The sequence below is a fragment of the Toxotes jaculatrix genome, chromosome 16 (assembly GCF_017976425.1).
Source record: "Toxotes jaculatrix isolate fToxJac2 chromosome 16, fToxJac2.pri, whole genome shotgun sequence".
NCBI lineage: Eukaryota > Metazoa > Chordata > Actinopteri > Toxotidae > Toxotes > Toxotes jaculatrix.
Genome location: NC_054409.1, coordinates 2,048,992 through 2,061,119, shown reverse-complemented (window position 1 = coordinate 2,061,119; position 12,128 = coordinate 2,048,992). Strand labels below are relative to the sequence as shown.

The window sequence follows — 12,128 nt, the reverse complement described above, 5'->3', positions numbered from 1 at the left end:
CTGTGGTTTCCTCTTGTCCTTGTAACAGCAGTAGCTCCTCCCTTCCTTGTCAATAATTGTGCAGAAATATGAGTGGTTCTTTCTTCCTAAATCATGAGCAAGTCCTGTCCAGTCCAACTGTTTCTGCTCCTGTTTGACTTCTGAACTTGTCTCTGGCCGTGTGTCCACTTACTGCAGCCTGTGACATCAGACTGTAGAATATTGATACATCAAAGGCATCAAAGGACAAACTCTCTCTCTCTCACTCACACACACACACACACGCACACACATTGTTGTCTTAATATAGTTATGAGGACACATCATAACTGAAAGCCTAACACTAACCAAAACATAACTCATACTAATGATATTCAATCTTCTCAAAAATACCAAATGAATTACAACAATAATCACTCAGGACCATTCAGCTGGGTTGGTGAATTCAGCACCAAGGACAGCGGCAGCTGAACTGTACACAACTACATGTACTAACACACAGCAAATTCACAAAGTACTAAAATCTGGAGTCAGGCAAAAAAGTGTGAAAGAGTTACATTTCTGGAGTTTATTTTTTAACTCTGACTGCAGTTTGTGTTAAGGTGTACACCCAGGCCCAGTTGAATTTTGGACTTTATTCCCTGGTGTTCAGGATCTGGTTTTAACTCTGTCCCTGGAGTTCACGACGCATTTTATCGCGGCATGAGCAGCACAAGGAACGTCGTCACAAGGCTGGTAAGAGCATGATTTTTATCAGAAAGTACTTTAAATGTGTGATATTTTGTCATTGTTCTTACTTTATCTACTTACATAGTACCGCTAATGACTGCGAACTTGATGTTGAACCTAACCCCATTGCTTTTACTCCATTATTTAGAGCAAGTAGCTCCCGCAGCATTAGTTAGCTAACTGTCCTTAGCTGCCATTGTGGAGCTGTTAGCTTTCACTCAAACGTTAATGTCGGCCATACTGTCTGTGGCGTGTGATGTGTCTGTATGATGGTAATGACAAACTGTTTGATAAGCTTCACAAATTAATGACGACGCGCATCTTGAAGGTAATTAATACTGTTTTGGAAATAACCATCCAACAATGCAACCGCATGTCGGTGTTTTAAGAGAATAATTTCCGGCTCAACGGCGCAGACGTAGCTGAAAACTCAGTTTTGGCTAGCATGCTAACAGCTGTGTAGTTGGGATAAACTTTAACTTGAACATGTTATTCTCAGACATATGACATTTTCTTCCTTTATGTCAAACCAACATGTTGATCAAAGTACAACATGGAGGGAAGAAGAAGGACATTAAACTGGAAGAGGCTTGCTTCTCAGATTTTCTCAGTGCAGGTCAGTCAGATGTTTAGTATTAAATTAATAAAGATGTAAACATGTTGTAACGTGGAGTTGTTATGGTATATTCCAGCAGAAGTTTCTTATCCCAGAGACTACAACACTGAAAGTCACAGATCAACAGGGAGCAGAGGAGGATGAGGATGTTTCAAAGATCTGTGTTTTTTCATCTACAGTGATGATGGTAGGACATTTAAACATTCATATTTTCCTGCACCTATATTTTGAGAGATTTGTATCTTGACACAGACAAAAATATGTGATTGTGAGAAGTGGATGATAAGAATTCCAAAGTACAGTATTTAATCAGTTCATATTAAGCTGTATGTGTTGTCTGCATTTCAGACCTCCCATCTACTGAAGCATCTATGAACCTGGCTGATCGTTCAGACCTGACAGAATATGTGACCCTCACTACTTGTGGTAAGCAGAGTTATAGGTAATGGTAATGTTTTGTCTTGAGACAGGTAATATCCAGCCAGGTCTGTGATATAGTTTTAATGTGCTGGACTTTAGATTTTATTTGCCTTATACTTGTGTGTGTGTGTGATCTTCAGATCTAAGTGTCCTGCAGCAAGGGTGTGAAGGCTCACACAAGACAAAAATGTAAGAGATTTTTTTCCCACTTGCAGGAGAGCTGTTAGTAAAGCAACAAAAGAGTTTCATGCCCTCAGGATTGTTTCACTTTTCCCATCTTTGAAAGACCCATACTCCAAAAATAATATGTAAGTTTAACTGCCTTGTTTGCATATAAGCAACATACAGTATTTGTTCTTGAGACAGCTTTTTGTCTTTCAGGAACTTTTCTATGATATTCAAAGCAACAAAGGCTCTAACCCTTTCTTGAGTGGTGCATGAAGACAAATCCAGAACCACGTCTTCATCCCAGAGTAGAGTGGAGCTAAAAGCAGGTCCCACATCATCCAGAACATATGATGATCAGCCAATCAGAGATGAATGCATGGAAGCCATATCTCTCCTTCACCACACAGCTGATCCTGACTTAGTGTCCCAGAGGATGAGAGAAACCTTCTACTACCGTCAGCAGATTCTTCATGACCCACAGTGGTCAGCTGATGTATTACTCACGTTTCCACGTTTCTTGGATGTCATGGGACTGGTTAGTATTAAATATATTTTTTTAAGTAAAAATATTGGTTTATTTTAAACGATTGAAAATGTTGTTTTTCTCTTTTTATTTAGATTTTGCAAGACTTCTCACTGATGTTTGGAGCAGAGGTTGCTTCAAGGTTCCTTGAAAAATGGAACAGCAGTTTTAAAGATAAAGTTATCAAGGAGGCAGGAACCTGAAAGAGACGTCTCTCTTAAAACAACAACTGAAAGCTGCTCTGAATGAAGGATCTGACACTGCTGATGAAGCAGGTACAGTTATCATCAGAATAGTAATGCAGTTATGTGAGTCGTCCAACAGTCGTCAGTTTATTGTGTTTTTATTGATTTATTTTACAAAAGCATCTCTGAGTCTAAATAGGCCACTTAAGTCTGCAGTTAAGATTCAGTGTGAGGGCTGAACATTGCATTGCTCTGCAGCACAGATTTATAATGACTGGGCCATTAATAGTTGTTATATGTGTATATGTTTAAGATCATAGTAAAACCATTAGAACAATGCACAGAGCAATATCATAAACACACTACTTAATATATATAATGAGTGTAAAAGTACTTTTCACTCTGTCCCCAGAGTGGGACAGCAACATGGCTTCTCTTCTGGTGCTGCTTCATCTTCTCACTCCACAACCAGCTGGAAGAAAGCGTCCCACAAAGATCAGCGTCGGAGAGGCAACGGATCATCTGGTAAAATTTCAGAAGGTTTGTCAAAACTTCCAAATACTAGGGATGTCCCGATACAACTTTTTCACTTCCGATACGATACCGATATTGCAGCCTTGAGTATTGGCCGATACCGATATCGATCCGATACGATATCAGCACAAATCATACATACTTTTATTACTTACTTTGTAGTGTGTAATGTTGAAAAGGCTTGATCAAGAGATGTTACTCAAACAGAGAACAACAGTCAGCAACAGTAGGTATGAGAAAAACTGACCCATTTATTATTAACCAATTAGTTACATAAATTTTAACCTTCAACATAATATCTACAGTATTCTACAATTGAATAAAATAAATAAAAAATAAATTAGTAGACCCTGAAAATAACCTAAATAAATCCAATAAAAACAAAGTATACCTTTAAAGTGCAAACAATTCAAGTTCAGTTATTTTTTACTGTCAGTATATGGTGGGAACAACTGAGGGCGGGGACAAAAACAACAAAAACAACACAATATTGTCCACTGTCCAACTGCTCAAAGAGTTCACAGCTCCAGTTTCACTGACTGTGCCCAAAACAATGTGATCATTGCTCTTCACTAAAAGAAATAGTGTAAACAAAATAAACATATCACTCTAATAATAACAGCAGAAAACAAATAATAATCAGTCAGTTAACTAAACTGCTGACTACCCTTACTACTCCTCCATCTCCACTTTCTGCAGCCCGAGCATGATGTGGAGATTTTTTTAAGAAGAGGCATGCTCTGCTGTCAGCCTGCTCCTGTGCTCCTGTGAAGCTAACAGCATTTGCTTTCTCCACATGTGCGACAATAGACTTTTGATCTTCTTTATGCATCTGGGGTATAGTTTTGTCGACAATGTAGTGGCGGCTAGGAATAATGTAGCGAGGCTCGAGGTGCTCAATTAAGCGTTTAAACATTACTCACCACCGACAGGGGTGGTCATCAAGCACAATAAACTGGGCTGGGTTTTCTGTTATAGCCAGTGCCTTTTTGCCGTCACATGGGAGTTTGTCACGCTTTGCAAATGTTTCGGCCAGCGTTGGTTGTTTGAGGGAGCCAGAGGTTTGTTGTTTCTTCGCCTCGGTGATCTTGCGAAAATCCTCATGCTGTTTTTTGTGATGCTACTTCAAATGCTCGATAAGGTTGGTCGTGTTAAATTTTCCCGGTTCTGTGCTACCACGGGAAACTTGTGCATGACAAGTGTTGCACTCAGCTGCAACGTCTTTGTCCGAGTTTACGGTAAAATCTTGCCACACGGCCGACATCCCACAGTAGCGCACACACGTTGTTGTTGTTGTGATCACGTGGGCTCTGCATGCTGGATCAGAGACGCTCTATTGGCTGGAGCCGGGTGCTCTTCTTCTTTGGCATTTCTGGCGGGTGGCACCAACGTTAAGGTGCATTACCGCCACCTACTGTGTTGGAGTGTGAACCAGAGTCGCCTATGGATAGAAGTGCTGGAGCAGAAAATGGACTGCTTATCGGAGCGCTTATATCGGAGATTTTAGATGGAGTCCGATAAAATCCGATAGTCGTGTTTTGGCTGTTATCGGACAGATATCCGATATTAATATCGGATCGGGACACCCCTACCAAATACTGTAGATGTTGCTGAGTTTTATATTTTATTTAACACATTTTTGTAAACATATTTCTCTTGTTTCAGTCATCCCAAAGCCTTGAGGATCATCTCCTGACCACTGAAGGAACCCATGAGCCATATCTTTCCACAGAAACTTCAAAGACCCAGGTTTTCACCTTTTATATTGTCTTGGACAAAAAGCTTCTGTCATGTCAGTCATGTACATCCTTTGGTGCTTTTGATGAGCTGTTCAAGTCACATTTTGTTTTCAGTGTGAAGTATGATGATGCTCTCTCCAGCCTGTACACATTTTTGCAGACAGCTCTGTACAATATTGATACAACTGAAGAATCTCCCAGAGTAAAAGAGCTCAGAGCAAAGCTGTTCAGTTATAGCCAAGCTTTTGGGGTGTGGTAGAGGAATTTGTCAAGCAGGTTACCAAGCAGCTATCACTGGGAATGCCTGTCCTTAAAAACAGTTGAGTCTGGTCCAGTTAAAATGTGTTCAGTTTAAACACTGGATTTTTCTGAAGATATAACAGCATCTCTTCACCTTGATTGTGAAGCCATCGTCTGTGTCACACAGTGGGTGAAATGCTGTGGAGCTGAGTATCGTGTTGGACTCTTTGTGTGCACTGGTACTGATGAACATGCCACTGTTGCTTTCCAAGTGAGTGACACTACACAGAGTGAACTGATTCTAGAAAGAGAGAGATTAAGATATTTCAAATGGTTTGATGCTCAGATGTCATATGGTTGTGATTCATAATGTTATGTTGTATCAGACAGTTGTATAATCTGATTTCTAATCTGAATGAGTTCTCTTACTGTTTTATACTTGAACTGTAAAGTGAGTAGTCGTCTACCTCAAATCAAATCAAAGAATTTTATTTGTCCCCTGGGGGGCAATTCAAGGCACATGAACAGTTTACACAGTCCACACAGTAATAGCATGGGGGGGGTGGTAGGGAGTTGAGGAGCAGAACAGCTCTGCGAATGAAGGTTGTTCTTCTCCTCTGAGTCCTGCATGTGCTGTCCTCAGTGTCTGCTGCTCACACACTGTTCAGTGATCTAAGTGGAAGACCAATGATTTTAGAGCAGACCTTGACTGTGCTCTGCAGATGGTTCCTGTTCTGAAGAGAGATGGAGTGCAACCAGCAGGTTATAGAGAATGTCATGACACTCTCTATGAAGGAGTGACAGAATGTCCTCAGAATGGTGCTGTTGACCCACGGCTTCCCGTGGACTGTGCTGACAGATGTTGTAACCAGCTCCCTCTGCTTTCTAGAGAAGGTCACCACCATCTCCTTTGTCTTCTCCACATTCAGCTCCGAGCTGGAGTGCTGGGCCCAGGTGGTGAGAGCAGCCAGAGAGCAGGGACAGGAGAACTGTGTCATCAGTGTATTTAACCAGATGACACTCTGGGTGGGTGGACCTGCAGTCATCGGTGTATAGAATGAAAAGCAGAGGAGAGAGGACACAGCCCTGAGGGGAACCGGTGGATGTTATTGACCAGCACTCTCTGTGATCTGTTGGTCAGGAAGTTTATGACCCAATGGATTAGTTGCTCCGGCAGGTGGAAACGATGGTGTAGTTTCTCTGCAAGGATGTGTGGCTGCAGGGTGTTGAATGCAGAGGAGAAATCTGGAACAGCAGCTGCAGCACACCTCCCAGCTGCTCTGCACAGTGCCGTAAGACATGTCCACTGATATTGTCAGGACCAGGTGTTGTGGTTGTTTTGGTCCTCTTCAGAGCTCTTACCACCTCCACTGTGCTGAAGGATAATTCCACTTCAGCATTAGTGAGGGAGGAGATAAAGGTTTCTGTGTTGTCTGTTTCAAATCTGGAAAAGAAGGAGTTGAGGTCATTGGGGAGGGACGCTGGGCTGCTGCCTTCCACCTGGATGGTCCTGTGAGTGGTGTGTGTATTATTTACAGCAGCCATGTTCTTAATCCCCTGCCAAGCTGAGCGTAGATTTCCTTCAGTGAATTTTGCCTCCACCTTGGTCTTATACTCTGTCTTGGCTTTTCTGATGGCAGCTTTCACGTCTCTGTTCACCTCCTTTTTTCAGATTCAGTACCAGTGAAGAAGATTCTTTTTGTTGTGGATTTCCTTGAGCTCTTTGGTTATCCAGGGTTTGTTGTTGGGGAAGATGGTGACCTGTTTGGAGGGAATGATATTGTCCACACAGAAAGAAATGTATGATGACACAGCATCCACTTGCTCTCTGATGTCACTGGTGGATGCCAGGATGTTGTCCCAGGCTGTGGTTTCAAAGCATCCCTGCAGAGTGGCAATGCTGTCATTAGTCCATTGCTTGATGTTTTTGACTGTCCTCTCTATTCTCCTTATGACCAGGATGTAGGCTGGTGCCAACAGGATGGTGTGGTGGTCTGCGGAGCCCAGAGGAGGAAGAGCAATAGACTTATATGCATTGGGGATAGATCCATAACATTTATCCAGTGTTTTCTTTAGTCGGGTCGTGCATGTGATGTACTGCTGAAATCCTTTCAGGGATTTGTCAACTGTGCAGTGATTGAAGTCACCCAGTATGAATTTAGGAGAGTCTGGTGACATGAGTTCTAGTCTGTTTACCAGTGTCCTTTATGTGTTCAGCAGCTGCAGTTGCATTTGCTCTGGGATGAATGTAAACCAGGATGAAGAAGAGCTGGGGGAATTCCCTTGGAAGATAGAAGGAGCGAAGAGAGACGGCCAGAAGCTCAATGTCTGCATTGCACAGCTCCTCTCTGACGACGACCGTGGAGCACCAGCGTGTGTTTACGTAGAAACACACGCCTCCGCCATGTAGCTTCCCAGTGCGTTCTGTGTCCCGGTCGAGTCGGATCCGGGGGCAAAGCCGTCGATGTGCAGCGTGTCATCACTGTCATTATTGCCAAGCCAAGTTTCTGTGAATGCGAGCACTGATGCAGTTCTATATCTGTGCATGTAGTTAACATTGGCCTGCAGCTCGTCCACCTTGTTGCTCAAAGAGCGCACATTCACCAGGATGATAGATGTGAGCGCACAATATCTGCATTTCTCCCTCTTCAGTCTAGCTCTAATTCCGCCCTTTTTCTTCCTCCTCCTGGTTACCTTCTTTTTCGTGTTGTTTGTGGAGTCAAAGTCCCGTCGGATTTCCTCAGGGAATGTGTCTTTGTCAGTGGGCTCGATGGAGGCAGTGCGAGCCGCAGCAGAAAGTCTCTGGAGTAGTGACTCGTTGTCCGGCTGGGAGATTGTGATGGTTGTGGTTTACCATTATCGTGTCCGCTGATAACCACAAAAATACAAAAGCAGAGTCCATAATAATCCACAGTTGTCCATGTTGCGATCCTTGGTTTGCTCAAAGCTCGTTGTAATCTGTGGGTACAGACATTTTATTATGCAGTAATGTGTTGTTTACAGTGTTTTGTACAACTTCACTAATGTTTTTCATTGACATTATTTTCTGCCTGTGTGCTGTTAAATTTTACAGTTTTAAGACAGCAGTTATTTCAAAGTGTCATGTATTGAATTTTTCAATGTATTTTTCACAAATAAAAGCCAAAAAAAAAAAAAAAATCAACAGGATGGTGTTTGGTGGTCATTTTCCCATAAAACTGAATAATGTAATAATGAATACATTTTAACTCTAACACGTATAAATAAAACACATTTTGAGTGTTAGGTGTCAACACTGGAGAAGAGTTTATATTGAAATTAACTAAATTTTAGAGTCACACTCAGTGAGGGATGAGTATTTTAACACCAGGAGGAGTTCAAGTTAACTCTGTTTCAGAGTTAAAAATTCAGCTCCAGGAACAGAGTTATTTTAACTCACAGAGTTTATTCCAGAGGCTAAAATTAGCTGTGTGTGCAGTATTTCCAGCTTTACACATGAACTTGTACAAAAATAAACACTTCTGTAGTGATGAAGAAAAGTGTCCATGTAACATTTAGGGCTTGACCATGGTTCCTGGCCCCTAAACAGAGGAGGAGCAGAGAAAATGTGGGCCAATAGGAGCTGTGTTAGGGTACTGAGTAAAGTTGATCATTTTGAATGTGATTTCCAGAAATGTCATCTCTATATTGTTTCCAAACCTCTTTGCACTCACCCCACCAGGGATGGCAGCTGAGATGTTCAGATAAACAGAAGTGAACCATGAAGCACGTGCTGGGTTAAACATCATCACTGGCTGACAGATGAAGTCCAGGGTAAGAAAGCTGAGAGCAGAAGAGGAACAAATTCACAAAGTGTGATATCATAGAGAGCAGTGGTGGAGGAAGTACTGAAGCTTAGTACTAAAGTAAAAGCACAAATATAAAAGTATTTTTTAAAGTAAAAGTACTCACGCAATGGGTTGTCTCAGTGTTGGGGCTGTGCCATATATTTATATATTTTTTAATTACTTTATTGATCCCTCCTGGGGAAATTACTCTCTGCATTTTACCAAGGGGGGAGTTGTAGGTTTCAGCAGTGAGGATCACTTCCTCGTTCAAAAAGCTGCAGTTCCTCGGCTGCCACTGGGGGCTGGCTCCAGAAGTGAGCAGTTCTCCATTGACCCCCATGTTAAAATAACCAACTTTACAGCCTAAAAAAACATATTTACAGCCTGGTACATTTTTTGTTTTTGGTCTCTACAGGTCTCTAATATTGTTTATGTCATTCTAATAACATGTTATACTATAATGCAGTTTGTAGTATAATTGAATTATTATATCTGAAGAAAGGCTTCATTGTTTTTTCCAGTTTAAATGTTCTGCCTGCTTCAGGTTGTGAATTTGATCCTGTACAAGTTCCAGTCATGTTCTCACATGAATGAAATGGCAAATCACAAAATTCACCAGCCTCAGCCAATCAGAAAATTGGATTAAATGTTATCTGCAGTACCAGAGTGTGTTCAATAGGGGGAACACACACAGCTCTGTGTTTACTAATGTGGACATCTTCTGAAACATATACAGATCGTTCATTAGGACTAAAGAAGAAGAAGACATATGGTGAATATTAATATATGTCTTGTGTACTTTGTACAGCAGACACATAATGATGCCTCAACTTACTGCATAACTCTGAACCTGCAAGATCTGCTCCATCACACCACATGATGGAGCTGATTAATCTGATTTATCACTTTGGGTTCAGCATCTGTGAATGAAGAAAAAAAGATCAAATAAAGTCCAGGTGGAGGGTGGAGGAGGTGGAGGAGTCTCAGTGTGTCTGCAGAGACTGTGTAGAAGGACAGAGCAGCAGCAGAGCAGTCCAGATACACTGATGATTCTCTTTCAGATCCAGAGGAACACACAGGGATGATGGTGGACTTGACAGTGGAGCTGTTCTCAGAGCAGTTCAGACTGCAGCACTGAGAGTCTTCTCCACTTCTTCTGGTTCCTCTGTCAGTCACTGCTGGATGAAGCTCTCCTCTCCACTCTACTTCCCAGTAACATGGACCAATCAGAGCCTCTCTACACACAAGCTGCTGCTGCTTCAGCCTCTCTGGATCATCAGGACACAGCTCGTCCTCTCTCAACACACACACCGTCCTCTTCACTCTCTCCTTTAGAAAGATCACTTCTTCCAGCTGTTGACAGAAGAAGACAGACAACAGAGGTGATAAATCAGTGTTTACAGAGACTCACTTCATCAGCTGTCAGTCACTGATGCAGCACATCCAGTATAAAGAGCAGCAGGGACTTCAGTCCTGTTCAGAGCAGAAGTGGAGCAGCTGTGTAGTGTAGCAGCTTCCTCTCAGCTCTCATGTTAACGTATTGGAGTGAAGACACTGAGCTGGAAGCTCACACACCTGCAGAGACTTTTAGCATCAAGTCTGTTTCCTCTGAACATTTCACTCAAGTCCACAGTGGAAATAAACTGCTGAGTCATGAAGCTTCATTACTGCACAAACAGTTTAGTGATGGATTCACTGCTGTTACATGTCAACTCATGTTCCATTTAAAGAAAGAGTCTCTGTGTGTTGATGAACATCTGATCTGCTTCTGAAATATCAGCTGACAAATAAACATGGAGGCTGTCACTGAAAGTATCTGACAGATGGACAGATATACAGATGTGATCACTGGACTTCAGCAGAGGTTCTGCTCTGTATCAGACCACATGCTGACAAAATGTCATGATGCTTCTCTGAAATCAGAGCCAGTGATTTGCAGGCTGCAGTCAGACTGATCTCAGAGCTGTGACAAAGATCAAACTCATCAATTCTTTACTGTTGAAATGAGTCAACAAACAGTCTCAGATTAGATGTGATGGAAGGACAGTTGGACCAATGAGGACAACTGTCTCTACACATCCTGTGAGGCTGTCAGCTGTGATCCAGCTTTATTTCCTGTTGACATGAACACAACAACAGATCACAATGAGCTTGTGGCTGCTGTGATTGGCTGACTGTCCTCTGCGTCTCTCTCTTTCTGTCCCATCCTGAGGCCTGTCCCCGTTCTCCTCTCACAGCTTCAATGAGGAAAGCAGCCACTGAGAAGGTTGGAGGTTTACAGGAGACACTGGATCTTTGCTTTGATACGAACTGTGTTTAGTACAATACTGATGAAAGCAGCATGGACTGACTCCAATTCTCTACTGACCTCAGAGTCTCCAGTCCACAGTCTGGACTCTGCAGAAAACCACACAGATCCTTCACTCCTGAATCCTGCAGCTTGTTTCCACTCAGGTCCAGGTGTCTCAGATGGGAGGGGTTGGACTTCAGAGCTGAGGCCAGAGAAGCACAGCTGATCTCTGACAAACTGCAGAACTCAACCTGAATAAAGAATAAAAGATGTGAGTTTAGGAGACAAAGTTCCTGCTTGAAAGCGTTGAGTGTTTCATCATCTGTTCAGAGCTGAAGAAGGTTGAGAATGTACAAGTTTGGAAAATGGAAACTCCAAACACCTGAACCAACAGGATGCAGCTTAAAAACAGTCAGATACTAAAAGTCAAACACAGCTCTCATTAATATTAATGACAACATGCTGCTGCTTCAATAAAGACATAGTGACTTCAGCTCTTAAACTCTTCCAGCTCCACCAGTGGCTCCATCTATACAAACTCATGTTGTTGACATTTGTTTCAGATTCTACTAAAGATCCTAAAGTTTTGACAGAGAACAAACATGTCAGGCTGAAGTTTGGAGGAGAGGCAACAAATGATTGAGACAAAATGGAAAAGATTTTCACTTCATGTAACGGTGACGACATTTAACAAACATGCTGAGTTTGCTCTGAATATCTGAGTCACTTTGACTTTAGTCTCATCACTTTCTAGTCGTGTTGGAAGAAGAAAATACTGAATATATATTCGTTGATGTGAGTGTGGAAAAAACTTGGATGTGATTTAAAGAGTGAAGCTTTTTTCTTGTTAAATGAAGCTTGAATGATTTCCTGTGTCGCTCTGTTGTGCAGCGTGGAAC

At 42.1% G+C, this 12,128-nt stretch overlaps 1 protein-coding gene across 1 annotated transcript in view; it reads right to left on the bottom strand.

Moving 5' to 3' along the window:
• LOC121195762 (NACHT, LRR and PYD domains-containing protein 14-like) overlaps positions 1 to 12,128 on the bottom strand; it is an 87,184-nt gene that overhangs the window by 61,718 nt on the left and 13,338 nt on the right. The window lies entirely within an intron of this gene.